This window comes from Grampus griseus (genome assembly GCF_964374135.1).
Source record: "Grampus griseus genome assembly, chromosome: 11".
In the NCBI taxonomy this organism is placed as follows: domain Eukaryota; kingdom Metazoa; phylum Chordata; class Mammalia; order Artiodactyla; family Delphinidae; genus Grampus; species Grampus griseus.
This window is the reverse complement of record NC_139005.1, coordinates 3,432,395-3,450,638: the sequence shown is the minus strand read 5'-3', so window position 1 is coordinate 3,450,638 and position 18,244 is coordinate 3,432,395. Positions and strand designations below refer to the sequence as shown.

Below are 18,244 nucleotides of genomic sequence, written 5' to 3'. Positions count from 1 at the left end.
GGGTTCGATCTCTGGTCTGGGAACTAAGATCCCACATGCTGCGGGGCAGCTGGGCCCTCGCGCCACAACTGCTGAGCTCGCATGCCTCAACTAGAGCCCATGCGCCATAGCTACAGAGCCCATGCGCCCTGGAGCCTGCGCGCCACAACTACAGAGAGAAAACCCACACATCACAACTAGAGAGAAGCCCGCATGTCACAAGGAAAGATCCCGCATGCCGCAACTAAGACCCAATGCAGCCAAAACTAAATAGAATAAATAAATAAATAATCTTAAAAAAATAAGTGAGAGAAATGGGACAGCAGAGAGTGAACTTGAACTGGACGCAGTTTCCCCAGAAGCTGATCCCTCAGGAAACTCCGGAGCTGGGATGGCCCTTCAGAGGCCTCTGGAGCAGAAGTAAATCACCCGATCGGGTCCGGATGCCCCCAAGGAGGGGGACCTGGCTCATCCTGCCCCCACTGAGGGACCCTCTCAGAAGCCCCTGAGGAGCGCCTCATCGCCGAGTCTAGCCCCGTTTCCTTGGGCGCCCTCCTCTTCGGCGCCCCTGGAGCTGGGCCCCTGCAGGACCCGCCCTCTCCTCCGTGATGCGGCACCAGGCACTGCACAGACCCCCGCCAACCGGGGCAGCTTCTTTCACCCACCCTCTCCCTGCTTAGACCGGGTCCTGCCCTCAGCCCGGCCTGCCCTGCCTGGTCCACACTCGTCCTTCATCTCAGCTTCTCGGTGCTCCTGTTGTCTCCCTCTCCCCCAGCGCCCCGAAGGCCTCCTTCCTGAGACCCTCACCCCAAGCAGCTCTGTAGACCCGCCTCTGCTGCATCTTCCCCAGTCACCCCCCATTTCAGTGCTTCCTCCCCAGGGACTATTGCCGTCACCTCCCTCAGAGCCCCCATCCCACCTCCCTTCTGCCCCCCTTTCACAGCCCGAGGTGCGAGGAGGATGGCTGGCAGCCCTGGACCAGCAGCCTGGTAAATGGGTAACGGCGCTCTCTGTGCTCAAATTTGAGAAGACCACGGTTGGGTAAGCTCAGGCCTCTGCTGCTTTGGCAGGTAACAGGAACCATGAGGCCCCACCGGTTGGATCCAGTTCAGGCAGCTTTGCCCCTGCTCTGGGCCAGGGCGGGACAGATGGGCTGTGTCGACTCTTGCTTTTTTCTCCAGTCCGGGAGGAGACCTTGACTCCCAGAGCCCAGGAAATGGAAAGCTGACGGCCCACAGGACTCTCAGAGGGACAGGGCTGGGATGGGGTCTTCCTTGTGTACGTGGGTCTGGGGGGAAGCGGGGAGGATGGGGACGCTCTTTGTGATCACACGGGCCGGTCCTTAGAGTCCCCGCACACCCCCACGGCCAGCTTCCCCCACTACCCTGAGGGGTTTCACGCCCCACTAGGGGCCCACTGGGGGGACAGGGAGACCTCCGGGAGGCCCGGGTAGGGTGTCTGCAAGCCGCCCGACTTCCATCCATCCACCCATCCATCCATCCATCCATCCCCCCTCCTCGCAGGGACCCCGGGGCCACCGCACAGCTGCCCTGACTCGGACTGGATTCGCTTCGTGCGCTCTGAACGGGAGAAAGGCCAACCCCTAACAAAGACGGGCGGCCGGCGGGGCGGCGGGAGAAGGAGCCCGGGTATTGGAGGGGCCGGGGGTGGGCGCTCAGGAGGCGGGGCGCGGCCGCAGGAAGTGCAGAGCGAGCGCGGGGCTGAGCGCGGCTGCGGTCCTCACCCGCTGGCCCTGCAGCCCCGCCCCGGCGCCGGCGGCCTTCGCTGCGGAGCCCGCGACCGGTGAGTGCGGGCGGGGGCGCGGGAGGGGGCCCGGCGGCCGCTCGGGACTCCCGCGGGAGGGGCTGGGAGTTGCGTGGCCGAGCGCGGCCCGGCGGGCCCGGGCAGCCGACTCCCGGGAGGATGGGGGCAGGATGGGGCGAGCACGCACCGCTGGCTGCGGTGTTCCCATCCGTCCTCCGGGGACTGCCCGTCTGCACTTAGTGTCTCGGGAGGGAGCTCGGGACCTCAGTGCGCGTCTGTCTGTCCTCCAAACGTCATTCTCTTTGTCCACCTGGACTTCTGGTGGCTCTTATGCACGGGCCCGAGGTGACAGGCCCAGAGCCATCCTAACTAGAATGGATACAGCCCTTGGTTCCGTACCCCCGGCAAGGCCTTGCCCAGTGTTGGCAGCTGGCGTGTCTCCTGTGCGGGCACAGGATCGTTCTCGGTGGGTCCGTCTGCCTGCCAGGGTGGTCCACAAGTTTCATGGGCGCATCTGTGCATTTGGGGGAACCCGGCTCTGCAGGCCCTGTCACCTGTGTGTCCTCCCTGTTCCTGTGCCTGCAGCTGGCTGGCTTGGTATGGAAGGACAGGAGGTGTGGAAGGTTCTAGGTGTATTGTTTTCACCAGCTGTACGTTCACACACATGACTTGGCTGGAAATATGAAAGGGGCATCTCAAGCTGGGTCTCAGTTGCCGAGGGTGCGGGGGTGAGTGTTGGCCGTCTCAGCACATGGGCACCCACTGTGGGGCAGGGTGGCGTGGAGAGAGAAGGGAGCTCCTGGAAAAACCCCAAGTGCACCCTAGGGCCTAGGGTAGGTGGCCGTGTGGGAGAGACCTGGGTGGTGTTCGGCCGGAGCGGGTGGTCTGTGGTTAGCTGTGGGCAGCTGGATTAGAGGTGGAGTTGGAGTCCTGGGTTTGAACCAGAACTTGGTGGAGGGTCACTACGGCAGTAGCGTGTTCCCTGCGCCTGTCCCCCTGGGACTCAGTTGCTTCGTGTGCAAAATGGGACTAATGACTGCTGTCCTGCCCACCTCGGGAGGTGTCTGGAGACTCAAGTTGGCTAAGCAAAGTGCTTTGACAGCGGGGAGGCTCCAGGGACAAAGGGTGAAGGCCAGGCCCACGGGCGCGCCGATCGGGCTTTGGGGAATGCCTCGGGGGCCAGGTCTCTGGGCTGCAGCAGCAGCTGTCTTCATACCGCTCCCTAGAATATTCCAGAGATAGGAGTGTCTGCCCGGTGCCGGGCCTCGATCTCTTGGAGCGTGAGGTATTCGCAGGCCTGCCTGGTGCTGCCCCTTTGGTGTGGATGCTTCCACAGCACAAGAGGACAGCCGGCTTGGCAGGTCTTCAGATCATAGCCCTGGAGCAGCTCAGCTGTGCAGAGACCCTCCTCCAGGTGGGCTGGGACCTTCACAGCCACCGGCTGGCTTTTCTCTGCTTGTCACCACCACCAGAAGCAGTCAGGCCACAGTTCAGGCCAGGGAGATGGCAGAGGAGGGAGCTCTCTGTCCCTGGTCACCAGCCTCAGGGTTCCATCTTCCGGTCACAGGGCATCCTCTAGAACCAACGCTGTACCTGCCAAGGAGGGCAGGGAGGGCGTCAAGAGTCCTCACAGCCCCAGACACCGGGATGTGGTTGTGGTTTGTCACCCCTGGATGTCACCTGTCACCAAGGCTTCTTGGCCCGTAGTAGCTGCTTCGTAAAGCAGCCCTGGAAACCCGAGTTCAGTGCAGCTCGGCTTCCTACCCGCTGTGTGACCTGGGGAAAGTCCCTTGGCCTCTCTGGGTCTGTTTCCTCGTTGGTCAAAATCAGCATCTTTCCAGATTATAGTTCTGGTCTCAGCTCACATTCCACGTCCTCAGAGAGGAGGTGACCCTCTATCCAAAGTGGCCACCTCCCGGCCTCCGTCACATTGCCCTGATCTGTTTCCTTCCTAGCACTCTCCGCACCATCTGAACCGCTCTCAGCTGCATCCAGCCACGCTGAGAGCTTTGCTGAGAAGGGACCTCCTGTTACCTGCTGGCTCACCGCACCTGGAGCCTAGTAGGTGCTCCGGAGAAGCTGTCAGTGAGTGAGTAACTCAATAAGGGAGAGGGATGCGCGTCTTTCACATCGTGCTCCTGGGAGCTTGTGAGGGGGGAGCGGGCCCATAGGCAGGGCCCTGGGCTCTGCACACCCCAGCTCGGGACTGATGGCTGGCTTCCATATAGGACTTCCCTTGAAGAAAGGGCCCTCCCATTAAAATAAAACTAGAAAGCCATTGCATCCAAAGACGATGGGGCCTTTTCAACTCCAAGTTGAAATTACAGTACTGGGACGGGGAGTAACGCACACTCAGCCTTCGGGATGACCAAAGGCTATGGTTCAGACATGCAGAGCTGTCATCCCATCAACCATCACTGCTTGGCCGTGGAATTCATGATATGGTTGCTTTTTTGCAACTGGTTTAATTTCCTGAGCTTTGGGTCAAGATTAACGTGAAGAGGATTCTGCATCATGGGGTGTGCGGGGTTCTGGACCAGAAGGAAGCAGTGGACATCACAGAGTGGATAGGAGACACGCTGATACTGGTGAGCTGCCTGTGCGGGGTTCCCGTCTGCCATCATCCTCCTTTGGGTGTGTCCCAGGCAGACTGCCCAGATGCACGTGTCTCTCCCCAGTAGTTTGCTCCGCCTGGTTTTTCTGAAGTAGTTGGTAGTGGAGGACGCCCTTCTCTCTGAGTGATTCCTGAGCCTGGAGAGCCAGGTGGATGGCATGCCACGCCCCATATTGAAGCAGCCACGGAAAACATCCCTCCTTTGTCGCTTCTTGTAAATTCATTTGTGAATGGCGGGGTGACTCCCCTGTCCGGTGCTGTGCCCAGGTTTGAGGCACAGAATACAATTCATCACCACCTTTGCTAAACCCCAAGGGCTGGGCGTCAGTAGTCCGCCCAAGGACGGAGAAGGAGGTTGAGTTGTTTGTGGGGTTGTTTTAGGTGGCTGGTTGAGGAGAGAGACGGGAGAAGTGGACAGAAGGGACTGAGTGCAGGACGCAGCCCTCTGCTAATTCCTCTGACGTTGACCTTGCTTCTTGTATGCGTCCCTGCTGGGCTGACGCTTGTGCGTTCCCGGGTCCAGAAGCTTTAACCTTCCAAGAGGACACAGGCAGAGGGCAGAGCCAATAGAGGTGGTGGAGGGGGGAGAGGGGTTCGGGGGGTCAATATTCTCACGTTCCCTGTGTGCCACAGGCCTGAGACTAAGAAAGACCCAGCCCTGACCTCCGAGCAGCCAGTTGTGAAGGAGATGAAACTTACTCCCGGAGGAGAGGCGAGAACAGCTGAGTGCAGACTGCAGCGGGGGTGGGGGGGTCTCACCCAGGCCACAGCTGGAGCTCAGAGAAGGGTCTGGAAAGTGCCAGGGGGCAGAGAGCCCGGGCGGTCAGCTGTCCAGCCGGGAATCTGGACTCTGCCTTCTCCTGAGCGCCTTCCGTGACCTTTCCTGCTCTGTAAGCGGAGGAGACGGTCTCTAGGTCATAGCCTGGCTTCAGGTCCCCGAGGCTTCCCCCCACCCCAGGCCAGCCCCGTCCCTTACCTCCTCTGGGTGCCCTTCCAACTGGGCCATTCCCCTCCCCACCTGGCTGTGAGAGGAGCTGGCTGTATTCCAGAACTTCTGCCATCCGTGCTCACTGCCCCCCTCCTCGGGGGCTATGCACATGGCCCTTCTGAAAGGCTTAAGGAGCTTTGCTGTCAAATACCAAGAATTCAAGACTTGAGGATGTTACAGAGGTTGAGGAAACGTTACGGGAAGTTGCTCGGCTGGGTCCCCGATCTGCTGAGATCACGAGTAGGGTACCCAGACCCTCTCCAGTGGTAATGTGTGTTGGCGGGGGGAGGTAACCCAAAGTGGTTCTCACCTCGTCCTGACATATGGGTTCTTCCTCTTGTTTTTAAACACGGACCCCATGTTTTGAAAGTTTTTTATCAGCCAGATTTCAACATAAATGAAAATTTGTTTCTCCATCTGAAAAAATGATTCAGAGCCACAAAACTGAAAGGGATTCACTCTCCAGTGCCCACCTTTCTGGTTTGTATCACTTACATTTTTTCAGAATCAGCTTATGTTATTTACTAACAGATTCTAGCGTGTTTCAAAGGCTCAGAAGAGAAAAAAGACAAAGGACAGGAGTGAGCTGTTTGTGTCGGTTTGCCTGAGGTCTGGAACTGATTGCAAAATTTTAATAAAAAAGCATTACCTATCCTGGTTGACCGTGTAGAGTGGTAGCTGAACTCTGAAGCATTTTTGACAGGTAAAAGCCCAAGTTTCATGAAGTATCGTAAAGAGATTTCCCTCTCAGAAGCCCCTTTACTAGACACGTACGAGGGTTCTGACGTTTGGAAAACAATGTCCCATACCCGGGTTTCAGAATGGTATACCTCACCCCTGCTGGAGGATGGAAATTGACTTTCTTTTCCTGGCAACCAGCACGAAGCTGGGCGAGCGGTAGGGGTTCAGTAAATGTCCACTGGGCGGATATTTCAGAAGCACTCCTCAGCCATGCCTAAGTCTGTGCCTGAAAGAGAAATCCCTACGCCCGCGCCCTTAACTCAAAAAGCAGGACAAAGTGCCTATAGGTACTGAAATACAAAGCTTTTTCCTTTCTTCCGTGGCCTCTTTATTGACTTGTCATGATGTGGTTTTTTTACTTGCTTTTTAATGACATTGTAAGTAAAGAAAAATTAAAGTTTTGAATGACTTGCATGAATTTTACATCCGCCTTTATATTGTGCAACGCCTGTTTTAAATGTAAATAGATGTGCATTTCACTCATACGCTGAAACACCAAAATGACACGATTCCTATTTCACAGCTCGTATGTGCACGTGTATTTTGTTCCTACCAGGACAGTAGGCATGGGGCAAGAAACTAACTCAGGTGTTTTTGTTTCACTTCTTGATACACACACGTTCCATCAACACACACCACCTTTGGCCTAGTGGTGAAGGAGGGACAGAAGGGAAAGGGAAAAGGCTGTCCTTCCTTTCCTCCTGTGTCATCATTTTCAGTGTACGTGGGTGAGTAATGCAGGAGGTAGCAGAAATCGGGAAAGACAGACTATCCCAGGACGGCCCTTGGTTGTTGGCGTTTCTCAGAATGCACAGCTTTCTGTCGGCTTTGAATCAAGCTCGGGTTCCAGCAGGGAGCCTGGCCTCCCAGGCTGCTCTGTCATGGACGTGACTCCTTACCTGTACTCTCTCTGAGGCTTTCTGAACCCCGCGCATCAAGGATGCCCTGGGATTCTGTGCTCCTGGGGCATCAGGAGCACCAGGTCAAGTGCGGCCTCAAGGAACAGTGGGTCCACATACTGTGTGTATCTCCCCAGCTCACATTCATGCCCACTGTCCCATGCGACTTCACTTACAAAACACAGGTTCAAAGATAAATTATTAAGAATTCTGAGATGGGGCTTCCCTGGTGGCACAGTGGTTGGGAGTCCGCCTGCCGATGCAGGGGATGCGGGTTCTGCCCTGGTCCGGGAGGATCCCACGTGCCGCGGAGCGGCTGGGCCCGTGAGCCATGGCCGCTGGGCCTGTGCATCCGGAGCCTGTGCTCCGCAACGGGAGAGGCCCGCGTACCGCAAAAATAAAAAAAAAAAGAATTCTGAGATGAAACAGCCGAGCATTAAACCAGGCACGGGGCCCTGTGAGGCTAGACTTGTTTTGGGCCCAGGAAGCCAGCGAGGACCCTCCTGTGGGTCACAGTTGTGGATGGTGGCCCAGTTAGGGCAGAACTAATCCTTTAAACAAGTGGGCTGGGTAAGTGCTCTCGGATCCCTGTTTGTGATTTATATCTTGGGAAAATGCTGGAGGCTGCCGTTTCCTTTCCAGGCCTCCACCCTCCTGCTTTAAATCATTTACATTTTTTAAAAGTCAGCTTAGGTCATTCACTAACAGGTTCTAGGGGTTTTTAAAGGTTCAGAAGAAAAGAACAAAGGAAAGGAGTAGAGGTGGGTGTTGTTCATTTCGTCTGAGGTCTGGAACAGATTGGAAAGCACAAAGCCTCTAGGAGTTCTGAGGCCCGTTTAGAGACGCTCACCAGCTGCTCCGGGTACGATTATTTTTATGCCCAAACTGAGCAGATAGGTTGGGACAGAGGAGGGAGTGGCTTAGTGACCAGGGACCCAGGGCTCTCAGGGTTGGAGAGGAGGGGGAGGGGGAGAAGGGGCCACGTGCAGGTGCCATGTGACTCCACAGTTTGGAGTGGGTTTTGCACACACAGATGCTTAGGGAAGCCAGGAATTTTATTCCAGAAGAAAGAAACTCCTCTGTCTGTGGGCAGAGAGGGTGAGACAGGAAGTTAGAACCAGGAGCCTTGGGAGAGAATGAACTACTCAGAAGGCAGTTTGCACTTTCAGACAGCTCTGAGCACGTCGCTGAGGGCTTTTAAGTTGCTGGAAACCAAAAGTTCCAAGGAAGTTCTAGGAAGCAGGTACTGGTACCGTGAGCTGGAGGAGGGTGGAAGGAAGCCCACCCGCCCCCTTTTTTTTTTTAACATCTTTTTTGGAGTATCATTGCTTTACAATGGTGTGTTGGTTTCTGCTGTATGACAAAGTGAATCAGCTATACATACATATATATCCCCATATCCCCTCCCTCTTGCGTCTCCCTCCTCCCACCCTCCCTGTCCCACCCCTCTAGGGGGTCACAAAGCACCGAGCTGATGTCCCTGTGCTATGCGGCTGCTTCCCACTAGCTATCTATTTTACATCTGGTAGTGTTTATATGTCCATGCAGCTCTCTCCCTTCGTCCCAGCTTACCCTTCCCCCTCCCCGTGTCCTCAAGTCCATTCTCTACGTCTGCATCTTTATTCCTGTCCTGCCTCTGCCACCCCCCCTCCCTTTTTAATGTAGAAAGAAAAACTGGGTTAGAAAGAAACAGCGATGATAACAAGTAAAAGATTAGCGGGAGAAACCATGTTTACATCGTACATTTAGTCCCTTTGAATCGGTCTGCCTTCTACCTTGGTTTTAATTTACTGTATGATTAATGCTGATTGTGAGTTGCTGATTCCATCATTAGATTTAATAATTGCATAACGGGCTGTTCTCCAGGGCTCTGCAAACTGTTTTTGGATGACCTGCAAGCTGAGGATGATTTTTACCTTTTTTTTTTTGCGGTACGCGGGCCTCTCACTGCTGTGGCCTCTCCCGTTGCGGTGCACAGGCTCTGGACGCGCAGGCTCAGCGGCCATGGCTCACGGGCCCAGCCGCTCCGTGGCATGTGGGATCTTCCCGGACCGGGGCACGAACCCGCGTCCCCTGCATCGGCAGGTGAACTCTCAACCGCTGCGCCACCAGGGAAGCCCCGATTTTTACCTTTTTAAAGGGCTGAAACAAACAAAAAACAAAGAAAGACATACAGCGGAGGCCAGAGGCCCGCAAAGACTGAAACATTTGAACTGGTCCCGTGCAAAAACGGTTTGCTGGGCCATAGCCGTCAGCCCCAGGCTGTGACCGTGGACAGCTCAGCACCCAGGGCTCTGGATGTGGGCACTGCGGCTGGAGGGAATCTTAGCCTCTGAACCAGGATCTCTGGGCTGCTCCCCTCTGAGATCCCGACCGAGTTCACCTGGGGTGAAGCCTGGGAATAAGGGTTTTTTACATTCCTTGGCGGGAGGGGTGGGGAGGGTGTCCTAGTGCAGCTAAGGTTCAAAATCACTGCCCTAAGGCAGTAATTCTCAAAGCGAGGTCTTCGACCTGCAGTGTCTGCAGTGTCAACATCCCCCAGCTGGTTACAAATGCAAAATTCAGGACCCCACCTGACCTGCCAACTCAGGAACTCTTGGGGGGAGGCGGGGAGCAAACTGCATTTTAACCAGCCCCCCAGGGGATTCTGATGCACCTCAGGTTTGAGACCACTGCTCTTCGGCTTGGCCTTTCAAACTTAAACCTTCCTGTTTGCAGGCGAACGTCAGAGATGGTTAGGTGGAGAAGGCAAGACAGGAGGAAGCCAGCGGGAGGGGATAGCAAGGCCTTGAAGGTTATTTCAAGGCTGGACATAACTGTAGTTGTTATTTTATACACAACCAAGGCCCTGGGAGGTGAAATGGTTGCAGGAAGCAGAGCTTGGGACTAGAATAACACTACCACCTACAACAATCATGTTATCCTTAACAGATATCATAAATAGCAATTTTAGCTTTGGGCGCTATTTTCCATTACTACAGATATGATTGTCTTTTAGTACATTAACTTATAGAAGGTACCCATTTGGTAAATGCAGGGATTTAAGCACACTTCTGAGCTATCTTGAAATCATTTGAATGAACATTATACATGCCTGGGAAGTCGGAAGGCTGTATTGCTGACCATCACCTCATAACTGAGGGTGAATTCTGTTCTCCCAACCACTCCCTCAAGGGAAGGCAGATCCCCCCAGGATACTTCGCCCCAACTGCTGGCCCTCCAACAATGTAGCCCATGGGGCATTTGTAAAAATGTCACAGGGATTAGAACCTACTGATGTCCTGCTATGTGCCAGGCACTGTGATAGGTTTTAACATACATTATCTCCTACAGTCATCGCAGTGCTCTTATCCCCATTTTATAGTTGGGAATGTTGAGGCTCAGAGAGGTTAAAGACTTTCCCCAAATCCCGCAGCTGACAAACCCGGGGATGTCTGGCCTCAAGATCGGTGGAAGTGGAGGGGAAGCTTGCCCGCAATCAGGCATGATGTGGCATTTCAGTAAATCTAAGCTGGGGAGCCTATGAACATGTAAAGCAATTACTCCCAGTTCTCCCAAGCCTTGCCCAGTGTCCTGGGTGTCCTTGGAAGGGTGTGAGTCCACCCAAAGGCTGGATTGCCCATGTGCTATCTTAGAAAGAATTCAAGGGCCAGAGGCACACGAGCATCCAGGGATAAAGACTCCATCTGGGTTGTCAAAAATGCAGTTGCTCCCCACAGAGCTGGCTGGGTTCTTAAATTCCTCCTTCCTCATTTGGAAAATTAGCAGCTAAATTGATAGATTTTACATATTACATACTATCATCGCTATCAGTAGTAACAAGGCATCCTTTTAGAGTTTTCACGTCTCCAGGGCACTCTACGCTCCTTAGCTCCTGCTGTCCTGGTGTTGGTGGCCTTGGTTGTGACCAGAGGCAGCAAGAGCTCAGAGATCATGACCGTGGGGCAGCGCTGTGAGTCTGCAGCTCCCCGCAACCCCCAAACTAGGACTGAGGACCAGAGATACGGGTTTGAGTCCCAGCTCTTACCTGGTGAGAGTGGAGAAATGGCCTCCACCCTCTGGGCCTCCCTGGCCAACACGTGAGGCTGAACTGGTGTCTAAGAAGTCTCTTCTCCACCTTCTAGACCTGGGACATGCGGGCAGCTTTCCAGACCTTGGGAACAATGGGTAGTGATGCTCCTGGTGATGATGTAATTGGTACCCGATAAGGGAGCCGATGTGGGCAATAGCTAGGATATTCTGATGCCAAGTCCGTTTCTATAACATCCTCCCTCTGGAACTCATGGAACTACAGTTCTTTTTTGGAAAGAATTAGGGTAACAGTGCGGGGGTTGCTGGTTAGTTGCCATGTGCGTACATTATTTCCTTGCCCAGAAAGGTCAAGTATCTCTAAAAAGACAAGTTTCTGTATGCCTGGCTCTCCTGCAGGGGGAAGATTCTAATACTTTCCAAGGTGGGGGTTTCTAAGGTTTCTTAGGTTTCTAAGGTTTCTTAGGTTTCTAAGGTTTCTTAGCTTTCTAAGTCCGTAGAAAATATGTTTTCACAGACCTGGGATGAAGAAACATGGCTTATTTATCAGGGAGCTTAGCAGCTTCCAAACTCTCTTTGATAAATTACATCATCTCCTGGACTTAAGACCTAGCAGATTTACATCCAAGACCCAAAGTGAAAATGGGAGTTTAGAATTGGATGCATGAACGTCCTCTCCCACAGCCTTGCACACACACGCACATAGATACACCATCCGTGTGTCTGGCAGAAAGCAAGTTGAAGCGGGGTCTGGATACCCGGGACACCTGGCTTCCTCCCCAGCTTGGCCTCTGCTGCATCCTTGGGGCCAACGGGGTCTCTGAGCCTGTGTCTAAGACACAGCCCTTCCCGTAGGAGTTCATAGTTCAGGTCTTATCTGTACCTACCCAAAGAAGGAAGCTTAACCTTTTTGTGGAGCAAAGTCATAAACCCCTTTGGGGATGTGCTAAAGCCTATGGGACCCCAGCACGTAAATAGTAACATTTTTCCATATAGTTTCAGGGGCCTCCACGTTATAACTCCTTGGAAGGAATGGTCTTTCAGGCTTACTTCTCAGCCACGGTGTCCCGCTCCAGAGACAAGACAGGCACTGTTTTGAAAGCAAATGAGAAATTGTACCAATCATCTCTGGGAACAGAGATGAGTTTTTGTGTCATTTGGGCTTTTTTTTTTTTTTTTAATTTCCCGATGCCTGGAAAGGAGGGTCTGTGCCTTTCTGACTCCCAGGAGCAGGTTGTGAACGTCCGTAAGCCAAAGTCACGTGCACCGTGATATAGGCTTCTCCAGGGCCCCTCCTGCCCGCCAGAGCATCGCCCCTGCAGCCTGGCTAGTCCCTTAGAGCCACAAAGCCTTCAGACCGCCATCGATCGTCCCCTGGACGGAGGCGCTGCTGCTGCTGGTGTGATGGGGGGAGGGGCCAGCTGCGCTTCACCCACACTTCCTGGCCTTCACGGTCACTCTCTCGGAGGTCCGCATCCTCTTACCCCTGGAGGGCGGAGGGGGAGACTGGCTCAGGTACTTGGGTGACCTACCCAAGGTCACACAGCTGGTACGGGTGACGTTAATTTTCCCTCCGTGTATGTGAAAGCCCAAACGAAACATCAGAGAACCATGCTGGGGGCGGGGGTAGCAGTGTCGTCAGGGCGTCCGTGTCCGGGGGCTTGGGTCCCCAAGTCAAGCCTGGTGGCAAGTCCTTGTTGAGTCTGAGGGCTGGGACCATTGTTAATGGGCCCGATTGTTTCCTGCACCATCTGGACCGGTGGTCCCCAACCTTTTTGGCACCAGGGACTGGTTTCATGGAAGGCAATTTTTCCATGGCCGGGTGGGGGTCGGGGGGCTGGTGGACGGTTCAGGCGGTGATGCGAGCAGTGGGGAGCGGCAGGTGACGCTTCGCTCGCCCGCCCGCCCGCCGCTCACCTCCCGCTGTGCGGCCCGGTGCCTAACAGGCCACGGCCCCGGGGGGGTTGAGGACCCCTGCTCTAGACTATGAGGAGTGTGTCTTACCCCCTTCCCTGCTCAGTACCCACAACGGAGGAAGTGCACCCTGGTCTCTAAGAACAGCATCACCCCCAGTTCCTCCAGCTCCATTGTGAGCCCCGAATCCAAGCTTGGGAGGCCCACAGGCCCAGACTGTCCCCCGCTTCTGCCAGGCTCACTGGAGGGCTGTGGGTGTGGGGGGGTTCCCTCCACTCTCAGGGTCATGTTCACCCAGCCCTTCCAACCTTCTATGATTTCTACAAGGCACTAGCACCCGGGTGTCAGCTGGACCACCGACGGGTGGATGGCGGAGTGATGCGAAGACCTGCTTCCGATGCTTCCAGCCTAACCCTGCGCCAGCGGGGCTGGAGCAGAACCACCTGGCTGGCATCTCTGGCCGCCGCCTCCTCTGGGCCTGCGTGTGGTTGGCAGCCTTTTCGCCCAGCCCTGGTCACAGGGCCTCAGCCCCCAGGGTCCCGGTGCAGCTTCCAAAGACCCAGCCCAGGCTCAGGCTCCCTGGCTGAGTCCAGGGCCTGGACAGTGTGAGTCAGACGCACTGGGAGCCGCCTTGGGGGGAGAGAAGGGGCCAGTCCTCCTGACCCGGGGTCCCCAGGCCCAAGCCGAGGGCACGGAGCAGAGCAGAGCAGAAGCCTCCTGGCGGAGATGCTCTCACCGTCAGCTGGGAGTGGGGCACGAATCAGCAAAGCCTGATGCCACGGCCAGAACTGGAGAGCAGCCCACATAGTGAACCGGCCCGGCAGGACCCAAAGTAGACGTGCTCCTGGGGGGCCCGACACTGGGAGCCTGGGCAGGACGGCCTGCCACGCTGTCTGGGAGACGGGGGAGCAGCACAGGGAGTGGATGAGGGGGTGGATTTGTATTTCAGACTGGCTCGTGTGCCCTCCAGTGAGTTTCCTTGTCTGTGCGCTGGGGACGCTAAGAGCGCCGGCCTCTTCGTCCTGCTGAGAGCTGCTCACCCACTGGCCTTATTATATATCTGTGCAAGTGACCTGAGATAGTGACAGTGGTAACGTTTACGTTATGTGTAGTTTGCCACAATAAAAAAAGAAAGAGAAAGAGTGGGGTTGAGGCCAGCGGGGACCATCACACGCCAAACTATCTATCAAGTGAAAGACTCCTCAGATGATCTCGGACGTTACTTTCAGTTCTAGAAATATCCTCTGGGTCTATGATATAGATTCCTGGGATTTAGACCCCCCCCCCCCAGCTCTCCCCTGGCTCACCTGACCATGGACAGTGCAGGGTGGCTATGGAGTTAAAGCATAAAGAAGCTCATGCCTGCATGGTCTCAGAGAGCGCTAGAGTGGGTTTCTTTGTGGTTCGGGCTTTGGGGGAGTGGGGAGGGGAGACAGTGATCAAGTGAGCTTGGATGGGGAAGGGGCTTAACACACCCCTTCTGCCAGAGAAGCTGCAGTTCATCTGTTTTATATGTTGAGGTTCTACCAGAAAATTTACTTAAAAGAATGTCCCGTTAGAACACCAGCGTCCTCACTGTGTAGATAAAGACAGAGGCACACAGAGGGGCAGGGACCTGCCCACGTGCTGGTGCACAGCAAGGGGCACCCTGAGTTAGACCCCCTGGGCCCTGCCCTCCCCCGTCTGCCGATGCCTCTGTACACACCACACCGTGTCCATTAGCGGACATTCCTAGCATCACTCTCTGCGAATCACGGGAAGGGAGGACAGCCCTCGGCGCCTGTCCCTCGCCTGGGGTCCAGGACACATGTTTTCCCCAACCCAGTCCCCCTCGTGCTGAGCACCAGCCTTCCCTGGGGGTCATGGCCAAGCAGCCCCCACGCCTGCACGGGGCCTCACACGTGTGTCTCCACGTGGGTGAGGAAAAGAGCAGCTCTTTCTTGGTGGAAAGCTTAATCCATTCATTCAAAAAGATCAGGGAAATTATAATATAGATCCATCTCTGAGTGTGGGAAAAATTATAGACTGTGTTCTTCGCTATAATTAAGCTGGTTTTAGTGGGAGCAGTAAGTACATCTGACAGCAGTGCATTGTTCTTTTTAAAGGTACTTTTGAGACCCAGTGTATCAGAATTAAAACCCTGCGGTCTTAGTTCAGAGCGGCGGTGATTTTCCTTGGTGGGTTTAGGGTCTCACGTCTCATCAGCTTCCGCTGCTCCCCTAGCCCGGTCCACCTGTGCGGGCCGTGGCGGCTGCAGAAGGACTGGATGAGGACGCGAGGCTTCAGACCTTGGTGGTGAAGAGAAGGGGATCTGGCGATAATTTGATTCAGGGGAACATGCGAGACCTGGGAGAGAGCATGCATAGCGATTCGGTCTAGTTTGGGAATCGTACATCTGAGATTGCATCCTGGCTCTGTGTGTATCCGATCAAGGAAGAATTTGCGGCCCCTGGAGGTGGACTTGGAACAGAATTTTTTTCTTCTTTTTCAATGGGATGTCATACACAGAAGAGTGTCACCCCTAGGATACAATTCAGTGAGAGGCAAGGCTGAATGGCTGTATCAGATGCCTCACAGGACAGCGGCTTAAAGAACAAAATGTGTTTTTCTCTCTTGGAACGGTCCGGGGTAGGCAGGCTGTCCTGCTCCATGAGGTCCTGCAGGGATCTTCTGTCTCAACCATCCCCACGCGCAGTGTGTGGTCCCCAGACCAGCAGAATCGGCACCCCCTGGAAGCTTGTTGGAAAAGCAAATGACCAGGGTGGGGCCCCGGGGGTGGGCCCAGAAACCTGTGTTTGTAAAAGCCTTCCAGGGGATTCTAATAGACTCTACAGTTAAAGAACCATTGCTCTGAGGGACTGTCCTCGTCTGTGTGGTTGAAACTGGGTTTCAGGCACATCTGTGGCCCAGTTCTTGGGAGGGGGGAAGATGGTGGAGATGTGCAGGGGCAATATTTTAAGGCTCAGGCTTGGAAGTAGCATTTCTACTCACGTTCCTTTGTCAAAAACTACAACACAGCCAGATACAGCCACTTAGACGGTTGGGAAATGTAGCCACTGGTTCAGTGGCCATGTACCCAGCTCCAACTCCATTATAATGGAAGGAGGGGAGGACAGCTTTTGGTCGAACACTAGCCGTCTTGACTACCTGGTGAATCAAACTAAAGTAAGTTTCAATGCACCTCTCCTCCTCTAGAAAAAGGGGAGGATGTCTGCCTACAGGTCACAGTTTAGTTCGTATGTTTAAAAGGGTCCATGGGGTGGGGAGTAGTCAGGTGTAACAGCCCCCACACGTCTTCCCACCCTCACTGCCCACCCTCACGGGTCTTGGGCAGCCCAACCCTGAGACACCCACCCCACCTGCCCTCCCACTGTGTATTGTGCTGCCCAGTCCCTGCTTGGCAACTTCCAGTAAAAGTCAGGATTTCACCCAGCTGGTCCCTTGAGAAGGAGGGCACCCAGGCTTGGCAGGGAAGGCTGGGTGGTGAGGAGCCTGGTTTACTGGAAGGGAGAGAGAGAAGGCAGGTGAGCAGCTTGTTAAGTGAGCAGCCGTGCACACCTGCTTGGTCCCGGGGCAGCCGCTCATGGGGACTCTGATGTGTGCGGCTCCCCTGGAAGTTGGGTGACGCTCTGTCTCTGTCTCACCCCCACGTCCCACCCTCTGCTGAGTCCCGGCAGCCTGGGCTCTCAGGACTTCCTGCTGCCACTGTTCCTTGCCTTACAGATCCTGAGCTCACCCTGCATGGGCCACCTCTGAGCCTCCATCCTTGCTATGCAAGGCTTCTCGGGAGATGCCCCGAGACAGGACGGGAAAGTCAACTCTGGATGGAGGTGACTTCTCTCCTCCCCTCTAAGCCTACGGAAAGCTCAGACCTGAGGAGCCCTGACCTTAGCTTCCCTGACACCACGACCTGATGTTTCGGTGTGCCAGGGGAGCCTCAGCCTCCTTGTTTATAAAATAGAGGTGATAGCACCGGCTTCGCTGAGCCGTTGAGACAGTTAAAGACCTGGCCCCAGTGAGGCGGCCCACCGCTCTTCACTGGCCGAAGTTACAGGGGGCTGGGCTCTGGGGGCTGCCGGCCAGAACCTGGGCTAGGCGCTGGGGCTGGAGACGGCTTCTCTGTGCTCTCAAACGTCTCATCTCCGTGAGTGGGGAAGCACACGTTTGTGGCGCAGAGCAGAACGACCTGCCTCCCTCTGGCGTTTGTTTATTTAATGAGCTACTTTCAGACCCAGCGCATGCACACGCCACCACGATGCTGAGCCTTCTGTAGGAGGAGGGGGAGGAAGCCAGTGTATTTTTCAGCCCTGAGATCCCACTGGGGCAGCCCTTAGGGGCTGTGGGCTTCCCCAGCCTCAGCTGGAGAGCCATCCCCAAGGGCTGGAGCCCACAGGGTGCATGGGGGTCGGAGGAGGGGCTGATGCTCGTTCATTTTCAAAGCCTGTGGTTTCTTCTGAGGTCGGGCTTCTCTCGGGAGCACCTGTGTGTCCAGGTGTTTCCCCCCAGTGGAACTGTCCTGGTCCCATTTGTGCCTCATTTGTTTTATTTTCAGAAGGGTTTTTCTACTTTGGTGTACCATGGACATAGGTCTGGGTTTCTCACCTGGGGCTGGCCTTGAAAGATGAGGGGAAGAAGAGGGTGGCGTGGAGAGGACAGAGAAGGTCCGTGGGTGGCTTGGGCAGGACGTCCCAGGAGGCCTGTTGGGAGGTGCTGAGCCTGTGCTGAACCCTCCACGCGAAAGGTCCTCCACACTTGCGTGCATTGGGCTGAGGAAAGGATGGTGTAGGTTTGGCTTCTCTCCTTCTCATCACCTCTGACCCAGGTGTCCTGGGGAACTTGTGGGAAATATTTCTATAACTCTTGGAGCACGCAGGGGCTTTCACGTGGCTCTCTGGTGCATATGTTCATCCGTTCATTCATTCCTTCCCTATCCCATGACACCCTCAGGTCAGGTGCCGAGGGGCATGCTTAGGATACAGGCTGAGCTCAGGTCTTAGCAAATGCTGTGGTTAAGGGAAACACCTTATGCTTCTCAGTAGGGTTGGTGACCCTGAGTGTCAGAGCACGTGGGTTGGAGAAACCTATAGTGTGTGGAGGGGATCGGGGCAGAAAGAGTCAGGGGCTTGAGAAATATTGAATACTGTTGACACCCAATTTAAGATAGTGGTGAAGAGCCAGGACTGGGATATTTTTTTAAGTGAAAAGGCCCCTGCGAATAATCATGCCAAGACAATAGGTGTGACCCGGGGCTGTCCAGAGAAACTGGCATTGGGCGGGCAAAGTGGAGCATATGGTCCCCCTGAGAAGAGTCCACTT

The 18,244-nt window shown here is 55.0% G+C and overlaps 1 protein-coding gene across 1 annotated transcript in view; it reads left to right on the top strand.

The window, feature by feature from the left end:
- The first annotated feature begins 1,759 nt into the window (after positions 1-1,759).
- The window catches only part of TSPAN11 (tetraspanin 11), a 63,000-nt gene continuing 46,515 nt past the window's right edge, over positions 1,760-18,244 (top strand). The window contains exons 1-2 of the mRNA XM_082666803.1: positions 1,760-1,782; positions 3,699-3,832. The gene's annotated coding sequence lies outside the window, so the exon portion shown is untranslated. The remainder of the gene's footprint in view (positions 1,783-3,698; positions 3,833-18,244) is intronic.